Here is a 23297-nt window from a genome sequence, read left to right as displayed (position 1 = left end):
ACGCAGCCCCTGCTGCGGGAGATGCCGTGGTGCCCTTTTCCGAAGCGAGCTGCGGGAAAGCAGCGAGCGCCAGCGTAGGGACGAAGCCGGCTTGCCCAGCTGGCCCTTTTCCCCCGCCTACGACACTAGTTGGGCGGGAAGAGAAAAGATGGAACGCTTCACGAATGTGCGTGTCATCCTTGCGCAGGGGCCATGCTAATCTTCTCTGTATCGTTCCAATTTTAGTATATGTGCCGCCGAAGCAAGCACAAGGTGAATGCCTGGTCCGGAGCTATAAATACCTCAGCGTCCGTGGCGTCTTCCAAGTGAGGGCGAGCGAGGGCGGGCCGGCCGTTCTAAGGAGCCCATGTGGCGCAGTGTCCTAGATTTCCTCTTTGCGTCCTTCGCCTCCCATGTGGGGCCGCCACCCAGTGGAGCAGCAAAAAACCTTCGTGCGGGACCAGCGGACGCAGGTCGTGGCATGCGAAGGAGAGCAAGGCATGCTGGGAGCCAGCATACGGTGAAGTGGCGGGAGTGCCGTCCTCTGCGCCTGGAAGAGGGAAGGGTCAAGCAGGTGTGAGGATGGGAGGGGAGTCGGGCCAAGTGCTGGCTGAGGGCTCCTGACCCGTCCGTGTCCGGGGAGACGGCGCCGAGGGCAGGTGGGCCTCAGAGGGAGAGGCCAGGCGTCCACGCGGTATGGGGAGGTGGGCATCGGGCCAAAGGCGATTGAGATCTTCAGAGAAGGAGGCTTTCTCTTCCCGTCCTCGGTGAGGGAGAGCAGGCCCTTCTCGCCTCGAGGCGGCAGGCGAGGCGAGGCGAGGCTGGCGAGTGGTTCCTGCGGAAGGACATGCTCCTTCGCTTCTCCTTCCTCCTCCCGCTTTCTGCCTGGCGGCTGGCCGGTCCCCACCCGCCCCGGCCCCCGCAGGGGTCCCTGTGAAGCCAGGATCCTCTTCTCTCTGCGGTTCATCTTGGGAGGCTTCCGGGCCTGAGCGACGCAGCCCCTGCTGCGGGAGATGCCGTGGTGCCCTTTTCCGAAGCGAGCTGCGGGAAAGCAGCGAGCGCCAGCGTAGGGACGAAGCCGGTTTACCCGGCTGGCCCTTTTCCCCCGCCTAGGACACTAGATGGGCGGGAAGAGAAAAGATGGAACGCTTCACGAATGTGCGTGTCATCCTTGCGCAGGGGCCATGCTAATCTTCTCTGTATCGTTCCAATTTTAGTATATGTGCCGCCGAAGCAAGCACAGGGAGAATGCCTGGTCCGGAGCTATAAATACCTCAGCGTCCGTGGCGTCTTCCAAGTGAGGGCGAGCGAGGGCGGTCCGGCCGTTCTAAGGAGCCCATGTGGCGCAGTGTCCTAGATTTCCTCTTTGCGTCCTTCGCCTCCCATGTGGGGCCGCCACCCAGTGGAGCAGCAAAAAACCTTCGTGCGGGACCAGCGGACGCAGGTCGTGGCATGCGAAGGAGAGCAAGGCATGCTGGGAGCCAGCATACGGTGAAGTGGCGGGAGTGCCGTCCTCTGCGCCTGGAAGAGGGAAGGGTCAAGCAGGTGTGAGGATGGGAGGGGAGTCGGGCCAAGTGCTGGCTGAGGGCTCCTGACCCGTCCGTGTCCGGGGAGACGGCGCCGAGGGCAGGTGGGCCTCAGAGGGAGAGGCCAGGCGTCCACGCGGTATGGGGAGGTGGGCATCGGGCCAAAGGCGATTGAGATCTTCAGAGAAGGAGGCTTTCTCTTCCCGTCCTCGGTGAGGGAGAGCAGGCCCTTCTCGCCTCGAGGCGGCAGGCGAGGCGAGGCGAGGCTGGCGAGTGGTTCCTGCGGAAGGACGTGCTCCTTCGCTTCTCCTTCCTCCTCCCGCTTTCTGCCTGGCGGCTGGCCAGTCCCCGCCCCCCGCAGGGGTCCCTGTGAAGCGAGGATCCTCTTCTCTCCGCGGTTCATCTTGGGAGGCTTCCGGGCCTGAGCGACGCAGCCCCTGCTGCGGGAGATGCCGTGGTGCCCTTTTCCGAAGCGAGCTGCGGGAAAGCAGCGAGCGCCAGCGTAGGGACGAAGCCGGCTTGCCCAGCTGGCCCTTTTCCCCCGCCTAGGACACTAGATGGGCGGGAAGAGAAAAGATGGAACGCTTCACGAATGTGCGTGTCATCCTTGCGCAGGGGCCATGCTAATCTTCTCTGTATCGTTCCAATTTTAGTATATGTGCCGCCGAAGCAAGCACAGGGAGAATGCCTGGTCCGGAGCTATAAATACCTCAGCGTCCGTGGCGTCTTCCAAGTGAGGGCGAGCGAGGGCGGTCCGGCCGTTCTAAGGAGCCCATGTGGCGCAGTGTCCTAGATTTCCTCTTTGCGTCCTTCGCCTCCCATGTGGGGCCGCCACCCAGTGGAGCAGCAAAAAACCTTCGTGCGGGACCAGCGGACGCAGGTCGTGGCATGCGAAGGAGAGCAAGGCATGCTGGGAGCCAGCATACGGTGAAGTGGCGGGAGTGCCGTCCTCTGCGCCTGGAAGAGGGAAGGGTCAAGCAGGTGTGAGGATGGGAGGGGAGTCGGGCCAAGTGCTGGCTGAGGGCTCCTGACCCGTCCGTGTCCGGGAAGACGGCGCCGAGGGCAGGTGGGCCTCAGAGGGAGAGGCCAGGCGTCCACGCGGTATGGGGAGGTGGGCATCGGGCCAAAGGCGATTGAGATCTTCAGAGAAGGAGGCTTTCTCTTCCCGTCCTCGGTGAGGGAGAGCAGGCCCTTCTCGCCTCGAGGCGGCAGGCGAGGCGAGGCGAGGCGAGGCTGGCGAGTGGTTCCTGCGGAAGGACGTGCTCCTTCGCTTCTCCTTCCTCCTCCCGCTTTCTGCCTGGCGGCTGGCCGGTCCCCGCCCGCCCCGGCCCCCGCAGGGGTCCCTGTGAAGCGAGGATCCTCTTCTCTCCGCGGTTCATCTTGGGAGGCTTCCGGGCCTGAGCGACGCAGCCCCTGCTGCGGGAGATGCCGTGGTGCCCTTTTCCGAAGCGAGCTGCGGGAAAGCAGCGAGCGCCAGCGTAGGGACGAAGCCGGCTTGCCCAGCTGGCCCTTTTCCCCCGCCTACGACACTAGTTGGGCGGGAAGAGAAAAGATGGAACGCTTCACGAATGTGCGTGTCATCCTTGCGCAGGGGCCATGCTAATCTTCTCTGTATCGTTCCAATTTTAGTATATGTGCCGCCGAAGCAAGCACAAGGTGAATGCCTGGTCCGGAGCTATAAATACCTCAGCGTCCGTGGCGTCTTCCAAGTGAGGGCGAGCGAGGGCGGGCCGGCCGTTCTAAGGAGCCCATGTGGCGCAGTGTCCTAGATTTCCTCTTTGCGTCCTTCGCCTCCCATGTGGGGCCGCCACCCAGTGGAGCAGCAAAAAACCTTCGTGCGGGACCAGCGGACGCAGGTCGTGGCATGCGAAGGAGAGCAAGGCATGCTGGGAGCCAGCATACGGTGAAGTGGCGGGAGTGCCGTCCTCTGCGCCTGGAAGAGGGAAGGGTCAAGCAGGTGTGAGGATGGGAGGGGAGTCGGGCCAAGTGCTGGCTGAGGGCTCCTGACCCGTCCGTGTCCGGGGAGACGGCGCCGAGGGCAGGTGGGCCTCAGAGGGAGAGGCCAGGCGTCCACGCGGTATGGGGAGGTGGGCATCGGGCCAAAGGCGATTGAGATCTTCAGAGAAGGAGGCTTTCTCTTCCCGTCCTCGGTGAGGGAGAGCAGGCCCTTCTCGCCTCGAGGCGGCAGGCGAGGCGAGGCGAGGCTGGCGAGTGGTTCCTGCGGAAGGACATGCTCCTTCGCTTCTCCTTCCTCCTCCCGCTTTCTGCCTGGCGGCTGGCCGGTCCCCACCCGCCCCGGCCCCCGCAGGGGTCCCTGTGAAGCCAGGATCCTCTTCTCTCTGCGGTTCATCTTGGGAGGCTTCCGGGCCTGAGCGACGCAGCCCCTGCTGCGGGAGATGCCGTGGTGCCCTTTTCCGAAGCGAGCTGCGGGAAAGCAGCGAGCGCCAGCGTAGGGACGAAGCCGGTTTACCCGGCTGGCCCTTTTCCCCCGCCTAGGACACTAGATGGGCGGGAAGAGAAAAGATGGAACGCTTCACGAATGTGCGTGTCATCCTTGCGCAGGGGCCATGCTAATCTTCTCTGTATCGTTCCAATTTTAGTATATGTGCCGCCGAAGCAAGCACAGGGAGAATGCCTGGTCCGGAGCTATAAATACCTCAGCGTCCGTGGCGTCTTCCAAGTGAGGGCGAGCGAGGGCGGTCCGGCCGTTCTAAGGAGCCCATGTGGCGCAGTGTCCTAGATTTCCTCTTTGCGTCCTTCGCCTCCCATGTGGGGCCGCCACCCAGTGGAGCAGCAAAAAACCTTCGTGCGGGACCAGCGGACGCAGGTCGTGGCATGCGAAGGAGAGCAAGGCATGCTGGGAGCCAGCATACGGTGAAGTGGCGGGAGTGCCGTCCTCTGCGCCTGGAAGAGGGAAGGGTCAAGCAGGTGTGAGGATGGGAGGGGAGTCGGGCCAAGTGCTGGCTGAGGGCTCCTGACCCGTCCGTGTCCGGGGAGACGGCGCCGAGGGCAGGTGGGCCTCAGAGGGAGAGGCCAGGCGTCCACGCGGTATGGGGAGGTGGGCATCGGGCCAAAGGCGATTGAGATCTTCAGAGAAGGAGGCTTTCTCTTCCCGTCCTCGGTGAGGGAGAGCAGGCCCTTCTCGCCTCGAGGCGGCAGGCGAGGCGAGGCGAGGCGAGGCTGGCGAGTGGTTCCTGCGGAAGGACGTGCTCCTTCGCTTCTCCTTCCTCCTCCCGCTTTCTGCCTGGCGGCTGGCCGGTCCCCGCCCGCCCCGGCCCCCGCAGGGGTCCCTGTGAAGCGAGGATCCTCTTCTCTCCGCGGTTCATCTTGGGAGGCTTCCGGGCCTGAGCGACGCAGCCCCTGCTGCGGGAGATGCCGTGGTGCCCTTTTCCGAAGCGAGCTGCGGGAAAGCAGCGAGCGCCAGCGTAGGGACGAAGCCGGCTTGCCCAGCTGGCCCTTTTCCCCCGCCTAGGACACTAGATGGGCGGGAAGAGAAAAGATGGAACGCTTCACGAATGTGCGTGTCATCCTTGCGCAGGGGCCATGCTAATCTTCTCTGTATCGTTCCAATTTTAGTATATGTGCCGCCGAAGCAAGCACAGGGAGAATGCCTGGTCCGGAGCTATAAATACCTCAGCGTCCGTGGCGTCTTCCAAGTGAGGGCGAGCGAGGGCGGGCCGGCCGTTCTAAGGAGCCCATGTGGAGCAGTGTCCTAGATTTCCTCTTTGCGTCCTTCGCCTCCCATGTGGGGCCGCCACCCAGTGGAGCAGCAAAAAACCTTCGTGCGGGACCAGCGGACGCAGGTCGTGGCATGCGAAGGAGAGCAAGGCATACTGGGAGCCAGCATACGGTGAAGTGGCGGGAGTGCCGTCCTCTGCGCCTGGAAGAGGGAAGGGTCAAGCAGGTGTGAGGATGGGAGGGGAGTCGGGCCAAGTGCTGGCTGAGGGCTCCTGACCCGTCCGTGTCCGGGGAGACGGCGCCGAGGGCAGGTGGGCCTCAGAGGGAGAGGCCAGGCGTCCACGCGGTATGGGGAGGTGGGCATCGGGCCAAAGGCGATTGAGATCTTCAGAGAAGGAGGCTTTCTCTTCCCGTCCTCGGTGAGGGAGAGCAGGCCCTTCTCGCCTCGAGGCGGCAGGCGAGGCGAGGCGAGGCGAGGCTGGCGAGTGGTTCCTGCGGAAGGACGTGCTCCTTCGCTTCTCCTTCCTCCTCCCGCTTTCTGCCTGGCGGCTGGCCGGTCCCCGCCCGCCCCGGCCCCCGCAGGGGTCCCTGTGAAGCGAGGATCCTCTTCTCTCCGCGGTTCATCTTGGGAGGCTTCCGGGCCTGAGCGACGCAGCCCCTGCTGCGGGAGATGCCGTGGTGCCCTTTTCCGAAGCGAGCTGCGGGAAAGCAGCGAGCGCCAGCGTAGGGACGAAGCCGGCTTGCCCAGCTGGCCCTTTTCCCCCGCCTACGACACTAGTTGGGCGGGAAGAGAAAAGATGGAACGCTTCACGAATGTGCGTGTCATCCTTGCGCAGGGGCCATGCTAATCTTCTCTGTATCGTTCCAATTTTAGTATATGTGCCGCCGAAGCAAGCACAAGGTGAATGCCTGGTCCGGAGCTATAAATACCTCAGCGTCCGTGGCGTCTTCCAAGTGAGGGCGAGCGAGGGCGGGCCGGCCGTTCTAAGGAGCCCATGTGGCGCAGTGTCCTAGATTTCCTCTTTGCGTCCTTCGCCTCCCATGTGGGGCCGCCACCCAGTGGAGCAGCAAAAAACCTTCGTGCGGGACCAGCGGACGCAGGTCGTGGCATGCGAAGGAGAGCAAGGCATGCTGGGAGCCAGCATACGGTGAAGTGGCGGGAGTGCCGTCCTCTGCGCCTGGAAGAGGGAAGGGTCAAGCAGGTGTGAGGATGGGAGGGGAGTCGGGCCAAGTGCTGGCTGAGGGCTCCTGACCCGTCCGTGTCCGGAGAGACGGCGCCGAGGGCAGGTGGGCCTCAGAGGGAGAGGCCAGGCGTCCACGCGGTATGGGGAGGTGGGCATCGGGCCAAAGGCGATTGAGATCTTCAGAGAAGGAGGCTTTCTCTTCCCGTCCTCGGTGAGGGAGAGCAGGCCCTTCTCGCCTCGAGGCGGCAGGCGAGGCGAGGCGAGGCTGGCGAGTGGTTCCTGCGGAAGGACGTGCTCCTTCGCTTCTCCTTCCTCCTCCCGCTTTCTGCCTGGCGGCTGGCCGGTCCCCGCCCGCCCCGGCCCCCGCAGGGGTCCCTGTGAAGCGAGGATCCTCTTCTCTCCGCGGTTCATCTTGGGAGGCTTCCGGGCCTGAGCGACGCAGCCCCTGCTGCGGGAGATGCCGTGGTGCCCTTTTGCGAAGCGAGCTGCGGGAAAGCAGCGAGCGCCAGCGTAGGGACGAAGCCGGCTTGCCCAGCTGGCCCTTTTCCCCCGCCTACGACACTAGTTGGGCGGGAAGAGAAAAGATGGAACGCTTCACGAATGTGCGTGTCATCCTTGCGCAGGGGCCATGCTAATCTTCTCTGTATCGTTCCAATTTTAGTATATGTGCCGCCGAAGCAAGCACAAGGTGAGTGCCTGGTCCGGAGCTATAAATACCTCAGCGTCCGTGGCGTCTTCCAAGTGAGGGCGAGCGAGGGCGGGCCGGCCGTTCTAAGGAGCCCATGTGGCGCAGTGTCCTAGATTTCCTCTTTGCGTCCTTCGCCTCCCATGTGGGGCCGCCACCCAGTGGAGCAGCAAAAAACCTTCGTGCGGGACCAGCGGACGCAGGTCGTGGCATGCGAAGGAGAGCAAGGCATGCTGGGAGCCAGCATACGGTGAAGTGGCGGGAGTGCCGTCCTCTGCGCCTGGAAGAGGGAAGGGTCAAGCAGGTGTGAGGATGGGAGGGGAGTCGGGCCAAGTGCTGGCTGAGGGCTCCTGACCCGTCCGTGTCCGGGGAGACGGCGCCGAGGGCAGGTGGGCCTCAGAGGGAGAGGCCAGGCGTCCACGCGGTATGGGGAGGTGGGCATCGGGCCAAAGGCGATTGAGATCTTCAGAGAAGGAGGCTTTCTCTTCCCGTCCTCGGTGAGGGAGAGCAGGCCCTTCTCGCCTCGAGGCGGCAGGCGAGGCGAGGCGAGGCGAGGCTGGCGAGTGGTTCCTGCGGAAGGACGTGCTCCTTCGCTTCTCCTTCCTCCTCCCGCTTTCTGCCTGGCGGCTGGCCGGTCCCCGCCCGCCCCGGCCCCCGCAGGGGTCCCTGTGAAGCGAGGATCCTCTTCTCTCCGCGGTTCATCTTGGGAGGCTTCCGGGCCTGAGCGACGCAGCCCCTGCTGCGGGAGATGCCGTGGTGCCCTTTTGCGAAGCGAGCTGCGGGAAAGCAGCGAGCGCCAGCGTAGGGACGAAGCCGGCTTGCCCAGCTGGCCCTTTTCCCCCGCCTACGACACTAGTTGGGCGGGAAGAGAAAAGATGGAACGCTTCACGAATGTGCGTGTCATCCTTGCGCAGGGGCCATGCTAATCTTCTCTGTATCGTTCCAATTTTAGTATATGTGCCGCCGAAGCAAGCACAAGGTGAATGCCTGGTCCGGAGCTATAAATACCTCAGCGTCCGTGGCGTCTTCCAAGTGAGGGCGAGCGAGGGCGGTCCGGCCGTTCTAAGGAGCCCATGTGGCGCAGTGTCCTAGATTTCCTCTTTGCGTCCTTCGCCTCCCATGTGGGGCCGCCACCCAGTGGAGCAGCAAAAAACCTTCGTGCGGGACCAGCGGACGCAGGTCGTGGCATGCGAAGGAGAGCAAGGCATGCTGGGAGCCAGCATACGGTGAAGTGGCGGGAGTGCCGTCCTCTGCGCCTGGAAGAGGGAAGGGTCAAGCAGGTGTGAGGATGGGAGGGGAGTCGGGCCAAGTGCTGGCTGAGGGCTCCTGACCCGTCTGTGTCCGGGGAGACGGCGCCGAGGGCAGGTGGGCCTCAGAGGGAGAGGCCAGGCGTCCACGCGGTATGGGGAGGTGGGCATCGGGCCAAAGGCGATTGAGATCTTCAGAGAAGGAGGCTTTCTCTTCCCGTCCTCGGTGAGGGAGAGCAGGCCCTTCTCGCCTCGAGGCGGCAGGCGAGGCGAGGCGAGGCTGGCGAGTGGTTCCTGCGGAAGGACGTGCTCCTTCGCTTCTCCTTCCTCCTCCCGCTTTCTGCCTGGCGGCTGGCCGGTCCCCGCCCGCCCCGGCCCCCGCAGGGGTCCCTGTGAAGCGAGGATCCTCTTCTCTCCACGGTTCATCTTGGGAGGCTTCCGGGCCTGAGCGACGCAGCCCCTGCTGCGGGAGATGCCGTGGTGCCCTTTTCCGAAGCGAGCTGCGGGAAAGCAGCGAGCGCCAGCGTGGGGACGAAGCCGGCTTGCCCAGCTGGCCCTTTTTCCCCGCCTAGGACACTAGATGGGCGGGAAGAGAAAAGATGGAACGCTTCACGAATGTGCGTGTCATCCTTGCGCAGGGGCCATGCTAATCTTCTCTGTATCGTTCCAATTTTAGTATATGTGCCGCCGAAGCAAGCACAAGGTGAATGCCTGGTCCGGAGCTATAAATACCTCAGCGTCCATGGCGTCTTCCAAGTGAGGGCGAGCGAGGGCGGGCCGGCCGTTCTAAGGAGCCCATGTGGCGCAGTGTCCTAGATTTCCTCTTTGCGTCCTTCGCCTCCCATGTGGGGCCGCCACCCAGTGGAGCAGCAAAAAACCTTCGTGCGGGACCAGCGGACGCAGGTCGTGGCATGCGAAGGAGAGCAAGGCATGCTGGGAGCCAGCATACGGTGAAGTGGCGGGAGTGCCGTCCTCTGCGCCTGGAAGAGGGAAGGGTCAAGCAGGTGTGAGGATGGGAGGGGAGTCGGGCCAAGTGCTGGCTGAGGGCTCCTGACCCGTCCGTGTCCGGGGAGACGGCGCCGAGGGCAGGTGGGCCTCAGAGGGAGAGGCCAGGCGTCCACGCGGTATGGGGAGGTGGGCATCGGGCCAAAGGCGATTGAGATCTTCAGAGAAGGAGGCTTTCTCTTCCCGTCCTCGGTGAGGGAGAGCAGGCCCTTCTCGCCTCGAGGCGGCAGGCGAGGCGAGGCGAGGCGAGGCTGGCGAGTGGTTCCTGCGGAAGGACGTGCTCCTTCGCTTCTCCTTCCTCCTCCCGCTTTCTGCCTGGCGGCTGGCCGGTCCCCGCCCGCCCCGGCCCCCGCAGGGGTCCCTGTGAAGCCAGGATCCTCTTCTCTCTGCGGTTCATCTTGGGAGGCTTCCGGGCCTGAGCGACGCAGCCCCTGCTGCGGGAGATGCCGTGGTGCCCTTTTCCGAAGCGAGCTGCGGGAAAGCAGCGAGCGCCAGCGTAGGGACGAAGCCGGCTTACCCGGCTGGCCCTTTTTCCCCGCCTAGGACACTAGATGGGCGGGAAGAGAAAAGATGGAACGCTTCACGAATGTGCGCGTCATCCTTGCGCAGGGGCCATGCTAATCTTCTCTGTATCGTTCCAATTTTAGTATATGTGCCGCCGAAGCAAGCACAGGGAGAATGCCTGGTCCGGAGCTATAAATACCTCAGCGTCCGTGGCGTCTTCCAAGTGAGGGCGAGCGAGGGCGGTCCGGCCGTTCTAAGGAGCCCATGTGGCGCAGTGTCCTAGATTTCCTCTTTGCGTCCTTCGCCTCCCATGTGGGGCCGCCACCCAGTGGAGCAGCAAAAAACCTTCGTGCGGGACCAGCGGACGCAGGTCGTGGCATGCGAAGGAGAGCAAGGCATGCTGGGAGCCAGCATACGGTGAAGTGGCGGGAGTGCCGTCCTCTGCGCCTGGAAGAGGGAAGGGTCAAGCAGGTGTGAGGATGGGAGGGGAGTCGGGCCAAGTGCTGGCTGAGGGCTCCTGACCCGTCCGTGTCCGGGGAGACGGCGCCGAGGGCAGGTGGGCCTCAGAGGGAGAGGCCAGGCGTCCACGCGGTATGGGGGGGGTGGGCATCGAGCCAAAGGCGATTGAGATCTTCAGAGAAGGAGGCTTTCTCTTCCCGTCCTCGGTGAGGGAGAGCAGGCCCTTCTCGCCTCGAGGCGGTAGGCGAGGCGAGGCGAGGCTGGCGAGTGGTTCCTGCGGAAGGACGTGCTCCTTCGCTTATCCTTCCTCCTCCCGCTTTCTGCCTGGCGGCTGGCCGGTCCCCGCCCCCCGCAGGGGTCCCTGTGAAGCGAGGATCCTCTTCTCTCCGCGGTTCATCTTGGGAGGCTTCCGGGCCTGAGCGACGCAGCCCCTGCTGCGGGAGATGCCGTGGTGCCCTTTTCCGAAGCGAGCTGCGGGAAAGCAGCGAGCGCCAGCGTAGGGACGAAGCCGGCTTGCCCAGCTGGCCCTTTTCCCCCGCCTAGGACACTAGATGGGCAGGAAGAGAAAAGATGGAACGCTTCACGAATGTGCGTGTCATCCTTGCGCAGGGGCCATGCTAATCTTCTCTGTATCGTTCCAATTTTAGTATATGTGCCGCCGAAGCAAGCACAGGGAGAATGCCTGGTCCGGAGCTATAAATACCTCAGCGTCCGTGGCGTCTTCCAAGTGAGGGCGAGCGAGGGCGGTCCGGCCGTTCTAAGGAGCCCATGTGGAGCAGTGTCCTAGATTTCCTCTTTGCGTCCTTCGCCTCCCATGTGGGGCCGCCACCCAGTGGAGCAGCAAAAAACCTTCGTGCGGGACCAGCGGACGCAGGTCGTGGCATGCGAAGGAGAGCAAGGCATGCTGGGAGCCAGCATACGGTGAAGTGGCGGGAGTGCCGTCCTCTGCGCCTGGAAGAGGGAAGGGTCAAGCAGGTGTGAGGATGGGAGGGGAGTCGGGCCAAGTGCTGGCTGAGGGCTCCTGACCCGTCCGTGTCCGGGGAGACGGCGCCGAGGGCAGGTGGGCCTCAGAGGGAGAGGCCAGGCGTCCACGCGGTATGGGGAGGTGGGCATCGGGCCAAAGGCGATTGAGATCTTCAGAGAAGGAGGCTTTCTCTTCCCGTCCTCGGTGAGGGAGAGCAGGCCCTTCTCGCCTCGAGGCGGCAGGCGAGGCGAGGCGAGGCTGGCGAGTGGTTCCTGCGGAAGGACGTGCTCCTTCGCTTCTCCTTCCTCCTCCCGCTTTCTGCCTGGCGGCTGGCCGGTCCCCGCCCGCCCCGGCCCCCGCAGGGGTCCCTGTGAAGCGAGGATCCTCTTCTCTCCGCGGTTCATCTTGGGAGGCTTCCGGGCCTGAGCGACGCAGCCCCTGCTGCGGGAGATGCCGTGGTGCCCTTTTGCGAAGCGAGCTGCGGGAAAGCAGCGAGCGCCAGCGTAGGGACGAAGCCGGCTTGCCCAGCTGGCCCTTTTCCCCCGCCTACGACACTAGTTGGGCGGGAAGAGAAAAGATGGAACGCTTCACGAATGTGCGTGTCATCCTTGCGCAGGGGCCATGCTAATCTTCTCTGTATCGTTCCAATTTTAGTATATGTGCCGCCGAAGCAAGCACAAGGTGAATGCCTGGTCGGGAGCTATAAATACCTCAGCGTCCGTGGCGTCTTCCAAGTGAGGGCGAGCGAGGGCGGGCCGGCCGTTCTAAGGAGCCCATGTGGAGCAGTGTCCTAGATTTCCTCTTTGCGTCCTTCGCCTCCCATGTGGGGCCGCCACCCAGTGGAGCAGCAAAAAACCTTCGTGCGGGACCAGCGGACGCAGGTCGTGGCATGCGAAGGAGAGCAAGGCATGCTGGGAGCCAGCATACGGTGAAGTGGCGGGAGTGCCGTCCTCTGCGCCTGGAAGAGGGAAGGGTCAAGCAGGTGTGAGGATGGGAGGGGAGTCGGGCCAAGTGCTGGCTGAGGGCTCCTGACCCGTCCGTGTCCGGGGAGACGGCGCCGAGGGCAGGTGGGCCTCAGAGGGAGAGGCCAGGCGTCCACGCGGTATGGGGAGGTGGGCATCGGGCCAAAGGCGATTGAGATCTTCAGAGAAGGAGGCTTTCTCTTCCCGTCCTCGGTGAGGGAGAGCAGGCCCTTCTCGCCTCGAGGCGGCAGGCGAGGCGAGGCGAGGCGAGGCTGGCGAGTGGTTCCTGCGGAAGGACGTGCTCCTTCGCTTCTCCTTCCTCCTCCCGCTTTCTGCCTGGCGGCTGGCCGGTCCCCGCCCGCCCCGGCCCCCGCAGGGGTCCCTGTGAAGCGAGGATCCTCTTCTCTCCGCGGTTCATCTTGGGAGGCTTCCGGGCCTGAGCGACGCAGCCCCTGCTGCGGGAGATGCCGTGGTGCCCTTTTCCGAAGCGAGCTGCGGGAAAGCAGCGAGCGCCAGCGTAGGGACGAAGCCGGCTTGCCCGGCTGGCCCTTTTCCCCCGCCTAGGACACTAGATGGGCGGGAAGAGAAAAGATGGAACGCTTCACGAATGTGCGTGTCATCCTTGCGCAGGGGCCATGCTAATCTTCTCTGTATCGTTCCAATTTTAGTATATGTGCCGCCGAAGCAAGCACAAGGTGAATGCCTGGTCCGGAGCTATAAATACCTCAGCGTCCGTGGCGTCTTCCAAGTGAGGGCGAGCGAGGGCGGTCCGGCCGTTCTAAGGAGCCCATGTGGCGCAGTGTCCTAGATTTCCTCTTTGCGTCCTTCGCCTCCCATGTGGGGCCGCCACCCAGTGGAGCAGCAAAAAACCTTCGTGCGGGACCAGCGGACGCAGGTCGTGGCATGCGAAGGAGAGCAAGGCATGCTGGGAGCCAGCATACGGTGAAGTGGCGGGAGTACCGTCCTCTGCGCCTGGAAGAGGGAAGGGTCAAGCAGGTGTGAGGATGGGAGGGGAGTCGGGCCAAGTGCTGGCTGAGGGCTCCTGACCCGTCCGTGTCCGGGGAGACGGCGCCGAGGGCAGGTGGGCCTCAGAGGGAGAGGCCAGGCGTCCACGCGGTATGGGGAGGTGGGCATCGGGCCAAAGGCGATTGAGATCTTCAGAGAAGGAGGCTTTCTCTTCCCGTCCTCGGTGAGGGAGAGCAGGCCCTTCTCGCCTCGAGGCGGCAGGCGAGGCGAGGCGAGGCTGGCGAGTGGTTCCTGCGGAAGGACGTGCTCCTTCGCTTCTCCTTCCTCCTCCCGCTTTCTGCCTGGCGGCTGGCCAGTCCCCGCCCCCCGCAGGGGTCCCTGTGAAGCGAGGATCCTCTTCTCTCCGCGGTTCATCTTGGGAGGCTTCCGGGCCTGAGCGACGCAGCCCCTGCTGCGGGAGATGCCGTGGTGCCCTTTTCCGAAGCGAGCTGCGGGAAAGCAGCGAGCGCCAGCGTAGGGACGAAGCCGGCTTGCCCAGCTGGCCCTTTTCCCCCGCCTAGGACACTAGATGGGCGGGAAGAGAAAAGATGGAACGCTTCACGAATGTGCGTGTCATCCTTGCGCAGGGGCCATGCTAATCTTCTCTGTATCGTTCCAATTTTAGTATATGTGCCGCCGAAGCAAGCACAGGGAGAATGCCTGGTCCAGAGCTATAAATACCTCAGCGTCCGTGGCGTCTTCCAAGTGAGGGCGAGCGAGGGCGGTCCGGCCGTTCTAAGGAGCCCATGTGGCGCAGTGTCCTAGATTTCCTCTTTGCGTCCTTCGCCTCCCATGTGGGGCCGCCACCCAGTGGAGCAGCAAAAAACCTTCGTGCGGGACCAGCGGACGCAGGTCGTGGCATGCGAAGGAGAGCAAGGCATGCTGGGAGCCAGCATACGGTGAAGTGGCGGGAGTGCCGTCCTCTGCGCCTGGAAGAGGGAAGGGTCAAGCAGGTGTGAGGATGGGAGGGGAGTCGGGCCAAGTGCTGGCTGAGGGCTCCTGACCCGTCCGTGTCCGGGAAGACGGCGCCGAGGGCAGGTGGGCCTCAGAGGGAGAGGCCAGGCGTCCACGCGGTATGGGGAGGTGGGCATCGGGCCAAAGGCGATTGAGATCTTCAGAGAAGGAGGCTTTCTCTTCCCGTCCTCGGTGAGGGAGAGCAGGCCCTTCTCGCCTCGAGGCGGCAGGCGAGGCGAGGCGAGGCGAGGCTGGCGAGTGGTTCCTGCGGAAGGACGTGCTCCTTCGCTTCTCCTTCCTCCTCCCGCTTTCTGCCTGGCGGCTGGCCGGTCCCCGCCCGCCCCGGCCCCCGCAGGGGTCCCTGTGAAGCGAGGATCCTCTTCTCTCCGCGGTTCATCTTGGGAGGCTTCCGGGCCTGAGCGACGCAGCCCCTGCTGCGGGAGATGCCGTGGTGCCCTTTTCCGAAGCGAGCTGCGGGAAAGCAGCGAGCGCCAGCGTAGGGACGAAGCCGGCTTGCCCAGCTGGCCCTTTTCCCCCGCCTACGACACTAGTTGGGCGGGAAGAGAAAAGATGGAACGCTTCACGAATGTGCGTGTCATCCTTGCGCAGGGGCCATGCTAATCTTCTCTGTATCGTTCCAATTTTAGTATATGTGCCGCCGAAGCAAGCACAAGGTGAATGCCTGGTCCGGAGCTATAAATACCTCAGCGTCCGTGGCGTCTTCCAAGTGAGGGCGAGCGAGGGCGGGCCGGCCGTTCTAAGGAGCCCATGTGGCGCAGTGTCCTAGATTTCCTCTTTGCGTCCTTCGCCTCCCATGTGGGGCCGCCACCCAGTGGAGCAGCAAAAAACCTTCGTGCGGGACCAGCGGACGCAGGTCGTGGCATGCGAAGGAGAGCAAGGCATGCTGGGAGCCAGCATACGGTGAAGTGGCGGGAGTGCCGTCCTCTGCGCCTGGAAGAGGGAAGGGTCAAGCAGGTGTGAGGATGGGAGGGGAGTCGGGCCAAGTGCTGGCTGAGGGCTCCTGACCCGTCCGTGTCCGGGGAGACGGCGCCGAGGGCAGGTGGGCCTCAGAGGGAGAGGCCAGGCGTCCACGCGGTATGGGGAGGTGGGCATCGGGCCAAAGGCGATTGAGATCTTCAGAGAAGGAGGCTTTCTCTTCCCGTCCTCGGTGAGGGAGAGCAGGCCCTTCTCGCCTCGAGGCGGCAGGCGAGGCGAGGCGAGGCTGGCGAGTGGTTCCTGCGGAAGGACATGCTCCTTCGCTTCTCCTTCCTCCTCCCGCTTTCTGCCTGGCGGCTGGCCGGTCCCCACCCGCCCCGGCCCCCGCAGGGGTCCCTGTGAAGCCAGGATCCTCTTCTCTCTGCGGTTCATCTTGGGAGGCTTCCGGGCCTGAGCGACGCAGCCCCTGCTGCGGGAGATGCCGTGGTGCCCTTTTCCGAAGCGAGCTGCGGGAAAGCAGCGAGCGCCAGCGTAGGGACGAAGCCGGTTTACCCGGCTGGCCCTTTTCCCCCGCCTAGGACACTAGATGGGCGGGAAGAGAAAAGATGGAACGCTTCACGAATGTGCGTGTCATCCTTGCGCAGGGGCCATGCTAATCTTCTCTGTATCGTTCCAATTTTAGTATATGTGCCGCCGAAGCAAGCACAGGGAGAATGCCTGGTCCGGAGCTATAAATACCTCAGCGTCCGTGGCGTCTTCCAAGTGAGGGCGAGCGAGGGCGGTCCGGCCGTTCTAAGGAGCCCATGTGGCGCAGTGTCCTAGATTTCCTCTTTGCGTCCTTCGCCTCCCATGTGGGGCCGCCACCCAGTGGAGCAGCAAAAAACCTTCGTGCGGGACCAGCGGACGCAGGTCGTGGCATGCGAAGGAGAGCAAGGCATGCTGGGAGCCAGCATACGGTGAAGTGGCGGGAGTACCGTCCTCTGCGCCTGGAAGAGGGAAGGGTCAAGCAGGTGTGAGGATGGGAGGGGAGTCGGGCCAAGTGCTGGCTGAGGGCTCCTGACCCGTCCGTGTCCGGGGAGACGGCGCCGAGGGCAGGTGGGCCTCAGAGGGAGAGGCCAGGCGTCCACGCGGTATGGGGAGGTGGGCATCGGGCCAAAGGCGATTGAGATCTTCAGAGAAGGAGGCTTTCTCTTCCCGTCCTCGGTGAGGGAGAGCAGGCCCTTCTCGCCTCGAGGCGGCAGGCGAGGCGAGGCGAGGCTGGCGAGTGGTTCCTGCGGAAGGACGTGCTCCTTCGCTTCTCCTTCCTCCTCCCGCTTTCTGCCTGGCGGCTGGCCAGTCCCCGCCCCCCGCAGGGGTCCCTGTGAAGCGAGGATCCTCTTCTCTCCGCGGTTCATCTTGGGAGGCTTCCGGGCCTGAGCGACGCAGCCCCTGCTGCGGGAGATGCCGTGGTGCCCTTTTCCGAAGCGAGCTGCGGGAAAGCAGCGAGCGCCAGCGTAGGGACGAAGCCGGCTTGCCCAGCTGGCCCTTTTCCCCCGCCTAGGACACTAGATGGGCGGGAAGAGAAAAGATGGAACGCTTCACGAATGTGCGTGTCATCCTTGCGCAGGGGCCATGCTAATCTTCTCTGTATCGTTCCAATTTTAGTATATGTGCCGCCGAAGCAAGCACAGGGAGAATGCCTGGTCCGGAGCTATAAATACCTCAGCGTCCGTGGCGTCTTCCAAGTGAGGGCGAGCGAGGGCGGTCCGGCCGTTCTAAGGAGCCCATGTGGCGCAGTGTCCTAGATTTCCTCTTTGCGTCCTTCGCCTCCCATGTGGGGCCGCCACCCAGTGGAGCAGCAAAAAACCTTCGTGCGGGACCAGCGGACGCAGGTCGTGGCATGCGAAGGAGAGCAAGGCATGCTGGGAGCCAGCATACGGTGAAGTGGCGGGAGTGCCGTCCTCTGCGCCTGGAAGAGGGAAGGGTCAAGCAGGTGTGAGGATGGGAGGGGAGTCGGGCCAAGTGCTGGCTGAGGGCTCCTGACCCGTCCGTGTCCGGGAAGACGGCGCCGAGGGCAGGTGGGCCTCAGAGGGAGAGGCCAGGCGTCCACGCGGTATGGGGAGGTGGGCATCGGGCCAAAGGCGATTGAGATCTTCAGAGAAGGAGGCTTTCTCTTCCCGTCCTCGGTGAGGGAGAGCAGGCCCTTCTCGCCTCGAGGCGGCAGGCGAGGCGAGGCGAGGCGAGGCTGGCGAGTGGTTCCTGCGGAAGGACGTGCTCCTTCGCTTCTCCTTCCTCCTCCCGCTTTCTGCCTGGCGGCTGGCCGGTCCCCGCCCGCCCCGGCCCCCGCAGGGGTCCCTGTGAAGCGAGGATCCTCTTCTCTCCGCGGTTCATCTTGGGAGGCTTCCGGGCCTGAGCGACGCAGCCCCTGCTGCGGGAGATGCCGTGGTGCCCTTTTCCGAAGCGAGCTGCGGGAAAGCAGCGAGCGCCAGCGTAGGGACGAAGCCGGCTTGCCCAGCTGGCCCTTTTCCCCCGCCTACGACACTAGTTGGGCGGGAAGAGAAAAGATGGAACGCTTCACGAATGTGCGTGTCATCCTTGCGCAGGGGCCATGCTAATCTTCTCTGTATCGTTCCAATTTTAGTATATGTGCCGCCGAAGCAAGCACAAGGTGAATGCCTGGTCCGGAGCTATAAATACCTCAGCGTCCGTGGCGTCTTCCAAGTGAGGGCGAGCGAGGGCGGGCCGGCCGTTCTAAGGAGCCCATGTGGCGCAGTGTCCTAGATTTCCTCTTTGCGTCCTTCGCCTCCCATGTGGGGCCGCCACCCAGTGGAGCAGCAAAAAACCTTCGTGCGGGACCAGCGGACGCAGGTCGTGGCATGCGAAGGAGAGCAAGGCATGCTGGGAGCCAGCATACGGTGAAGTGGCGGGAGTGCCGTCCTCTGCGCCTGGAAGAGGGAAGGGTCAAGCAGGTGTGAGGATGGGAGGGGAGTCGGGCCAAGTGCTGGCTGAGGGCTCCTGACCCGTCCGTGTCCGGGGAGACGGCGCCGAGGGCAGGTGGGCCTCAGAGGGAGAGGCCAGGCGTCCACGCGGTATGGGGAGGTGGGCATCGGGCCAAAGGCGATTGAGATCTTCAGAGAAGGAGGCTTTCTCTTCCCGTCCTCGGTGAGGGAGAGCAGGCCCTTCTCGCCTCGAGGCGGCAGGCGAGGCGAGGCGAGGCTGGCGAGTGGTTCCTGCGGAAGGACATGCTCCTTCGCTTCTCCTTCCTCCTCCCGCTTTCTGCCTGGCGGCTGGCCGGTCCCCACCCGCCCCGGCCCCCGCAGGGGTCCCTGTGAAGCCAGGATCCTCTTCTCTCTGCGGTTCATCTTGGGAGGCTTCCGGGCCTGAGCGACGCAGCCCCTGCTGCGGGAGATGCCGTGGTGCCCTTTTCCGAAGCGAGCTGCGGGAAAGCAGCGAGCGCCAGCGTAGGGACGAAGCCGGTTTACCCGGCTGGCCCTTTTCCCCCGCCTAGGACACTAGATGGGCGGGAAGAGAAAAGATGGAACGCTTCACGAATGTGCGTGTCATCCTTGCGCAGGGGCCATGCTAATCTTCTCTGTATCGTTCCAATTTTAGTATATGTGCCGCCGAAGCAAGCACAGGGAGAATGCCTGGTCCGGAGCTATAAATACCTCAGCGTCCGTGGCGTCTTCCAAGTGAGGGCGAGCGAGGGCGGTCCGGCCGTTCTAAGGAGCCCATGTGGCGCAGTGTCCTAGATTTCCTCTTTGCGTCCTTCGCCTCCCATGTGGGGCCGCCACCCAGTGGAGCAGCAAAAAACCTTCGTGCGGGACCAGCGGACGCAGGTCGTGGCATGCGAAGGAGAGCAAGGCATGCTGGGAGCCAGCATACGGTGAAGTGGCGGGAGTGCCGTCCTCTGCGCCTGGAAGAGGGAAGGGTCAAGCAGGTGTGAGGATGGGAGGGGAGTCGGGCCAAGTGCTGGCTGAGGGCTCCTGACCCGTCCGTGTCCGGGGAGACGGCGCCGAGGGCAGGTGGGCCTCAGAGGGAGAGGCCAGGCGTCCACGCGGTATGGGGAGGTGGGCATCGGGCCAAAGGCGATTGAGATCTTCAGAGAAGGAGGCTTTCTCTTCCCGTCCTCGGTGAGGGAGAGCAGGCCCTTCTCGCCTCGAGGCGGCAGGCGAGGCGAGGCGAGGCGAGGCTGGCGAGTGGTTCCTGCGGAAGGACGTGCTCCTTCGCTTCTCCTTCCTCCTCCCGCTTTCTGCCTGGCGGCTGGCCGGTCCCCGCCCGCCCCGGCCCCCGCAGGGGTCCCTGTGAAGCGAGGATCCTCTTCTCTCCGCGGTTCATCTTGGGAGGCTTCCGGGCCTGAGCGACGCAGCCCCTGCTGCGGGAGATGCCGTGGTGCCCTTTTCCGAAGCGAGCTGCGGGAAAGCAGCGAGCGCCAGCGTAGGGACGAAGCCGGCTTGCCCAGCTGGCCCTTTTCCCCCGCCTAGGACACTAGATGGGCGGGAAGAGAAAAGATGGAACGCTTCACGAATGTGCGTGTCATCCTTGCGCAGGGGCCATGCTAATCTTCTCTGTATCGTTCCAATTTTAGTATATGTGCCGCCGAAGCAAGCACAGGGAGAATGCCTGGTCCGGAGCTATAAATACCTCAGCGTCCGTGGCGTCTTCCAAGTGAGGGCGAGCGAGGGCGGGCCGGCCGTTCTAAGGAGCCCATGTGGAGCAGTGTCCTAGATTTCCTCTTTGCGTCCTTCGCCTCCCATGTGGGGCCGCCACCCAGTGGAGCAGCAAAAAACCTTCGTGCGGGACCAGCGGACGCAGGTCGTGGCATGCGAAGGAGAGCAAGGCATACTGGGAGCCAGCATACGGTGAAGTGGCGGGAGTGCCGTCCTCTGTGCCTGGAAGAGGGAAGGGTCAAGCAGGTGTGAGGATGGGAGGGGAGTCGGGCCAAGTGCTGGCTGAGGGCTCCTGACCCGTCCGTGTCCGGGGAGACGGCGCCGAGGGCAGGTGGGCCTCAGAGGGAGAGGCCAGGCGTCCACGCGGTATGGGGAGGTGGGCATCGGGCCAAAGGCGATTGAGATCTTCAGAGAAGGAGGCTTTCTCTTCCCGTCCTCGGTGAGGGAGAGCAGGCCCTTCTCGCCTCGAGGCGGCAGGCGAGGCGAGGCGAGGCTGGCGAGTGGTTCCTGCGGAAGGACGTGCTCCTTCGCTTCTCCTTCCTCCTCCCGCTTTCTGCCTGGCGGCTGGCCGGTCCCCGCCCGCCCCGGCCCCCGCAGGGGTCCCTGTGAAGCGAGGATCCTCTTCTCTCCGCGGTTCATCTTGGGAGGCTTCCGGGCCTGAGCGACGCAGCCCCTGCTGCGGGAGATGCCGTGGTGCCCTTTTCCGAAGCGAGCTGCGGGAAAGCAGCGAGCGCCAGCGTAGGGACGAAGCCGGCTTGCCCAGCTGGCCCTTTTCCCCCGCCTACGACACTAGTTGGGCGGGAAGAGAAAAGATGGAACGCTTCACGAATGTGCGTGTCATCCTTGCGCAGGGGCCATGCTAATCTTCTCTGTATCGTTCCAATTTTAGTATATGTGCCGCCGAAGCAAGCACAAGGTGAATGCCTGGTCCGGAGCTATAAATACCTCAGCGTCCGTGGCGTCTTCCAAGTGAGGGCGAGCGAGGGCGGGCCGGCCGTTCTAAGGAGCCCATGTGGCGCAGTGTCCTAGATTTCCTCTTTGCGTCCTTCGCCTCCCATGTGGGGCCGCCACCCAGTGGAGCAGCAAAAAACCTTCGTGCGGGACCAGCGGACGCAGGTCGTGGCATGCGAAGGAGAGCAAGGCATGCTGGGAGCCAGCATACGGTGAAGTGGCGGGAGTGCCGTCCTCTGCGCCTGGAAGAGGGAAGGGTCAAGCAGGTGTGAGGATGGGAGGGGAGTCGGGCCAAGTGCTGGCTGAGGGCTCCTGACCCGTCCGTGTCCGGGGAGACGGCGCCGAGGGCAGGTGGGCCTCAGAGGGAGAGGCCAGGCGTCCACGCGGTATGGGGAGGTGGGCATCGGGCCAAAGGCGATTGAGATCTTCAGAGAAGGAGGCTTTCTCTTCCCGTCCTCGGTGAGGGAGAGCAGGCCCTTCTCGCCTCGAGGCGGCAGGCGAGGCGAGGCGAGGCTGGCGAGTGGTTCCTGCGGAAGGACGTGCTCCTTCGCTTCTCCTTCCTCCTCCCGCTTTCTGCCTGGCGGCTGGCCGGTCCCCGCCCGCCCCGGCCCCCGCAGGGGTCCCTGTGAAGCGAGGATCCTCTTCTCTCCGCGGTTCATCTTGGGAGGCTTCCGGGCCTGAGCGACGCAGCCCCTGCTGCGGGAGATGCCGTGGTGCCCTTTTCCGAAGCGAGCTGCGGGAAAGCAGCGAGCGCCAGCGTAGGGACGAAGCCGGCTTGCCCAGCTGGCCCTTTTCCCCCGCCTAGGACACTAGATGGGCGGGAAGAGAAAAGATGGAACGCTTCACGAATGTGCGTGTCATCCTTGCGCAGGGGCCATGCTAATCTTCTCTGTATCGTTCCAATTTTAGTATATGTGCCGCCGAAGCAAGCACAGGGAGAATGCCTGGTCCGGAGCTATAAATACATCAGCGTCCGTGGCGTCTTCCAAGTGAGGGCGAGCGAGGGCGGGCCGGCCGTTCTAAGGAGCCCATGTGGAGCAGTGTCCTAGATTTCCTCTTTGCGTCCTTCGCCTCCCATGTGGGGCCGCCACCCAGTGGAGCAGCAAAAAACCTTCGTGCGGGACCAGCGGACGCAGGTCGTGGCATGCGAAGGAGAGCAAGGCATACTGGGAGCCAGCATACGGTGAAGTGGCGGGAGTGCCGTCCTCTGCGCCTGGAAGAGGGAAGGGTCAAGCAGGTGTGAGGATGGGAGGGGAGTCGGGCCAAGTGCTGGCTGAGGGCTCCTGACCCGTCCGTGTCCGGGGAGACGGCGCCGAGGGCAGGTGGGCCTCAGAGGGAGAGGCCAGGCGTCCACGCGGTATGGGGAGGTGGGCATCGGGCCAAAGGCGATTGAGATCTTCAGAGAAGGAGGCTTTCTCTTCCCGTCCTCGGTGAGGGAGAGCAGGCCCTTCTCGCCTCGAGGCGGCAGGCGAGGCGAGGCTGGCGAGTGGTTCCTGCGGAAGGACGTGCTCCTTCGCTTCTCCTTCCTCCTCCCGCTTTCTGCCTGGCGGCTGGCCGGTCCCCGCCCCCCGCAGGGGTCCCTGTGAAGCGAGGATCCTCTTCTCTCCGCGGTTCATCTTGGGAGGCTTCCGGGCCTGAGCGACGCAGCCCCTGCTGCGGGAGATGCCGTGGTGCCCTTTTCCGAAGCGAGCTGCGGGAAAGCAGCGAGCGCCAGCGTAGGGACGAAGCCGGCTTGCCCAGCTGGCCCTTTTCCCCCGCCTAGGACACTAGATGGGCAGGAAGAGAAAAGATGGAACGCTTCACGAATGTGCGTGTCATCCTTGCGCAGGGGCCATGCTAATCTTCTCTGTATCGTTCCAATTTTAGTATATGTGCCGCCGAAGCAAGCATAGGGAGAATGCCTGGTCCGGAGCTATAAATACCTCAGCGTCCGTGGCGTCTTCCAAGTGAGGGCGAGCGAGGGCGGGCCGGCCGTTCTAAGGAGCCCATGTGGAGCAGTGTCCTAGATTTCCTCTTTGCGTCCTTCGCCTCCCATGTGGGGCCGCCACCCAGTGGAGCAGCAAAAAACCTTCGTGCGGGACCAGCGGACGCAGGTCGTGGCATGCGAAGGAGAGCAAGGCATGCTGGGAGCCAGCATACGGTGAAGTGGCGGGAGTGCCGTCCTCTGCGCCTGGAAGAGGGAAGGGTCAAGCAGGTGTGAGGATGGGAGGGGAGTCGTGCCAAGTGCTGGCTGAGGGCTCCTGACCCGTCCGTGTCCGGGGAGACGGCGCCGAGGGCAGGTGGGCCTCAGAGGGAGAGGCCAGGCGTCCACGCGGTATGGGGAGGTGGGCATCGGGCCAAAGGCGATTGAGATCTTCAGAGAAGGAGGCTTTCTCTTCCCGTCCTCGGTGAGGGAGAGCAGGCCCTTCTCGTCTCGAGGCGGCAGGCGAGGCGAGGCGAGGCTGGCGAGTGGTTCCTGCGGAAGGACGTGCTCCTTCGCTTCTCCTTCCTCCTCCCTCTTTCTGCCTGGCGGCTGGCCGGTCCCCGCCCGCCCCGGCCCCCGCAGGGGTCCCTGTGAAGCGAGGATCCTCTTCTCTCCGCGGTTCATCTTGGGAGGCTTCCGGGCCTGA

General features: G+C 64.1%; 24 non-coding genes across 24 annotated transcripts; all 24 read right to left on the bottom strand.

Moving 5' to 3' along the window:
* Window positions 1–142: 142 nt before the first annotated feature.
* LOC149521971 (U6 spliceosomal RNA) lies at window positions 143–249 on the bottom strand. Its single transcript, XR_016347602.1, has one exon. It is a non-coding gene; the product is annotated as a U6 spliceosomal RNA (small nuclear RNA).
* An 864-nt stretch (window positions 250–1113) lies between these two features.
* On the bottom strand, window positions 1114–1220 carry LOC149521970 (U6 spliceosomal RNA). The gene has a single exon (XR_016347601.1). It is a non-coding gene; the product is annotated as a U6 spliceosomal RNA (small nuclear RNA).
* Window positions 1221–2075: 855 nt separating this feature from the next.
* Window positions 2076–2182, bottom strand: LOC149521969 (U6 spliceosomal RNA). The gene has a single exon (XR_016347600.1). It is a non-coding gene; the product is annotated as a U6 spliceosomal RNA (small nuclear RNA).
* Window positions 2183–3051: 869 nt separating this feature from the next.
* LOC149521968 (U6 spliceosomal RNA) lies at window positions 3052–3158 on the bottom strand. The gene has a single exon (XR_016347599.1). It is a non-coding gene; the product is annotated as a U6 spliceosomal RNA (small nuclear RNA).
* An 864-nt stretch (window positions 3159–4022) lies between these two features.
* LOC149521967 (U6 spliceosomal RNA) lies at window positions 4023–4129 on the bottom strand. The gene has a single exon (XR_016347598.1). It is a non-coding gene; the product is annotated as a U6 spliceosomal RNA (small nuclear RNA).
* An 869-nt stretch (window positions 4130–4998) lies between these two features.
* On the bottom strand, window positions 4999–5105 carry LOC149521966 (U6 spliceosomal RNA). Its single transcript, XR_016347597.1, has one exon. It is a non-coding gene; the product is annotated as a U6 spliceosomal RNA (small nuclear RNA).
* An 869-nt stretch (window positions 5106–5974) lies between these two features.
* LOC149521965 (U6 spliceosomal RNA) lies at window positions 5975–6081 on the bottom strand. The gene has a single exon (XR_016347596.1). It is a non-coding gene; the product is annotated as a U6 spliceosomal RNA (small nuclear RNA).
* An 864-nt stretch (window positions 6082–6945) lies between these two features.
* On the bottom strand, window positions 6946–7052 carry LOC149521964 (U6 spliceosomal RNA). The gene has a single exon (XR_016347595.1). It is a non-coding gene; the product is annotated as a U6 spliceosomal RNA (small nuclear RNA).
* Window positions 7053–7921: 869 nt separating this feature from the next.
* Window positions 7922–8028, bottom strand: LOC149521963 (U6 spliceosomal RNA). The gene has a single exon (XR_016347594.1). It is a non-coding gene; the product is annotated as a U6 spliceosomal RNA (small nuclear RNA).
* An 864-nt stretch (window positions 8029–8892) lies between these two features.
* LOC149521962 (U6 spliceosomal RNA) lies at window positions 8893–8999 on the bottom strand. The gene has a single exon (XR_016347593.1). It is a non-coding gene; the product is annotated as a U6 spliceosomal RNA (small nuclear RNA).
* An 869-nt stretch (window positions 9000–9868) lies between these two features.
* LOC149521961 (U6 spliceosomal RNA) lies at window positions 9869–9975 on the bottom strand. The gene has a single exon (XR_016347620.1). It is a non-coding gene; the product is annotated as a U6 spliceosomal RNA (small nuclear RNA).
* Window positions 9976–10831: 856 nt separating this feature from the next.
* Window positions 10832–10938, bottom strand: LOC149521960 (U6 spliceosomal RNA). Its single transcript, XR_016347592.1, has one exon. It is a non-coding gene; the product is annotated as a U6 spliceosomal RNA (small nuclear RNA).
* Window positions 10939–11802: 864 nt separating this feature from the next.
* LOC149521959 (U6 spliceosomal RNA) lies at window positions 11803–11909 on the bottom strand. The gene has a single exon (XR_016347591.1). It is a non-coding gene; the product is annotated as a U6 spliceosomal RNA (small nuclear RNA).
* Window positions 11910–12778: 869 nt separating this feature from the next.
* LOC149521958 (U6 spliceosomal RNA) lies at window positions 12779–12885 on the bottom strand. The gene has a single exon (XR_016347590.1). It is a non-coding gene; the product is annotated as a U6 spliceosomal RNA (small nuclear RNA).
* Window positions 12886–13740: 855 nt separating this feature from the next.
* LOC149521957 (U6 spliceosomal RNA) lies at window positions 13741–13847 on the bottom strand. Its single transcript, XR_016347589.1, has one exon. It is a non-coding gene; the product is annotated as a U6 spliceosomal RNA (small nuclear RNA).
* Window positions 13848–14716: 869 nt separating this feature from the next.
* On the bottom strand, window positions 14717–14823 carry LOC149521956 (U6 spliceosomal RNA). The gene has a single exon (XR_016347588.1). It is a non-coding gene; the product is annotated as a U6 spliceosomal RNA (small nuclear RNA).
* An 864-nt stretch (window positions 14824–15687) lies between these two features.
* On the bottom strand, window positions 15688–15794 carry LOC142819191 (U6 spliceosomal RNA). The gene has a single exon (XR_012896985.2). It is a non-coding gene; the product is annotated as a U6 spliceosomal RNA (small nuclear RNA).
* Window positions 15795–16649: 855 nt separating this feature from the next.
* On the bottom strand, window positions 16650–16756 carry LOC142819192 (U6 spliceosomal RNA). The gene has a single exon (XR_012896986.2). It is a non-coding gene; the product is annotated as a U6 spliceosomal RNA (small nuclear RNA).
* Window positions 16757–17625: 869 nt separating this feature from the next.
* LOC142819183 (U6 spliceosomal RNA) lies at window positions 17626–17732 on the bottom strand. Its single transcript, XR_012896977.1, has one exon. It is a non-coding gene; the product is annotated as a U6 spliceosomal RNA (small nuclear RNA).
* Window positions 17733–18596: 864 nt separating this feature from the next.
* On the bottom strand, window positions 18597–18703 carry LOC142819189 (U6 spliceosomal RNA). The gene has a single exon (XR_012896983.2). It is a non-coding gene; the product is annotated as a U6 spliceosomal RNA (small nuclear RNA).
* Window positions 18704–19572: 869 nt separating this feature from the next.
* Window positions 19573–19679, bottom strand: LOC142819190 (U6 spliceosomal RNA). Its single transcript, XR_012896984.2, has one exon. It is a non-coding gene; the product is annotated as a U6 spliceosomal RNA (small nuclear RNA).
* An 864-nt stretch (window positions 19680–20543) lies between these two features.
* LOC142819184 (U6 spliceosomal RNA) lies at window positions 20544–20650 on the bottom strand. The gene has a single exon (XR_012896978.1). It is a non-coding gene; the product is annotated as a U6 spliceosomal RNA (small nuclear RNA).
* Window positions 20651–21514: 864 nt separating this feature from the next.
* LOC149521955 (U6 spliceosomal RNA) lies at window positions 21515–21621 on the bottom strand. Its single transcript, XR_016347621.1, has one exon. It is a non-coding gene; the product is annotated as a U6 spliceosomal RNA (small nuclear RNA).
* Window positions 21622–22471: 850 nt separating this feature from the next.
* LOC142819185 (U6 spliceosomal RNA) lies at window positions 22472–22578 on the bottom strand. Its single transcript, XR_012896979.2, has one exon. It is a non-coding gene; the product is annotated as a U6 spliceosomal RNA (small nuclear RNA).
* Between the last annotated feature and the right edge of the window lie 719 nt (window positions 22579–23297).

Source organism: Pelodiscus sinensis, chromosome 20, assembly GCF_052426305.1.
Source record: "Pelodiscus sinensis isolate ZL-2025 chromosome 20, ASM5242630v1, whole genome shotgun sequence".
Classification (NCBI taxonomy): Eukaryota; Metazoa; Chordata; order Testudines; family Trionychidae; genus Pelodiscus; species Pelodiscus sinensis.
The sequence above is the reverse complement of the archived record's forward strand: the minus strand, read 5'-3'. Positions and strand labels throughout refer to the sequence as shown.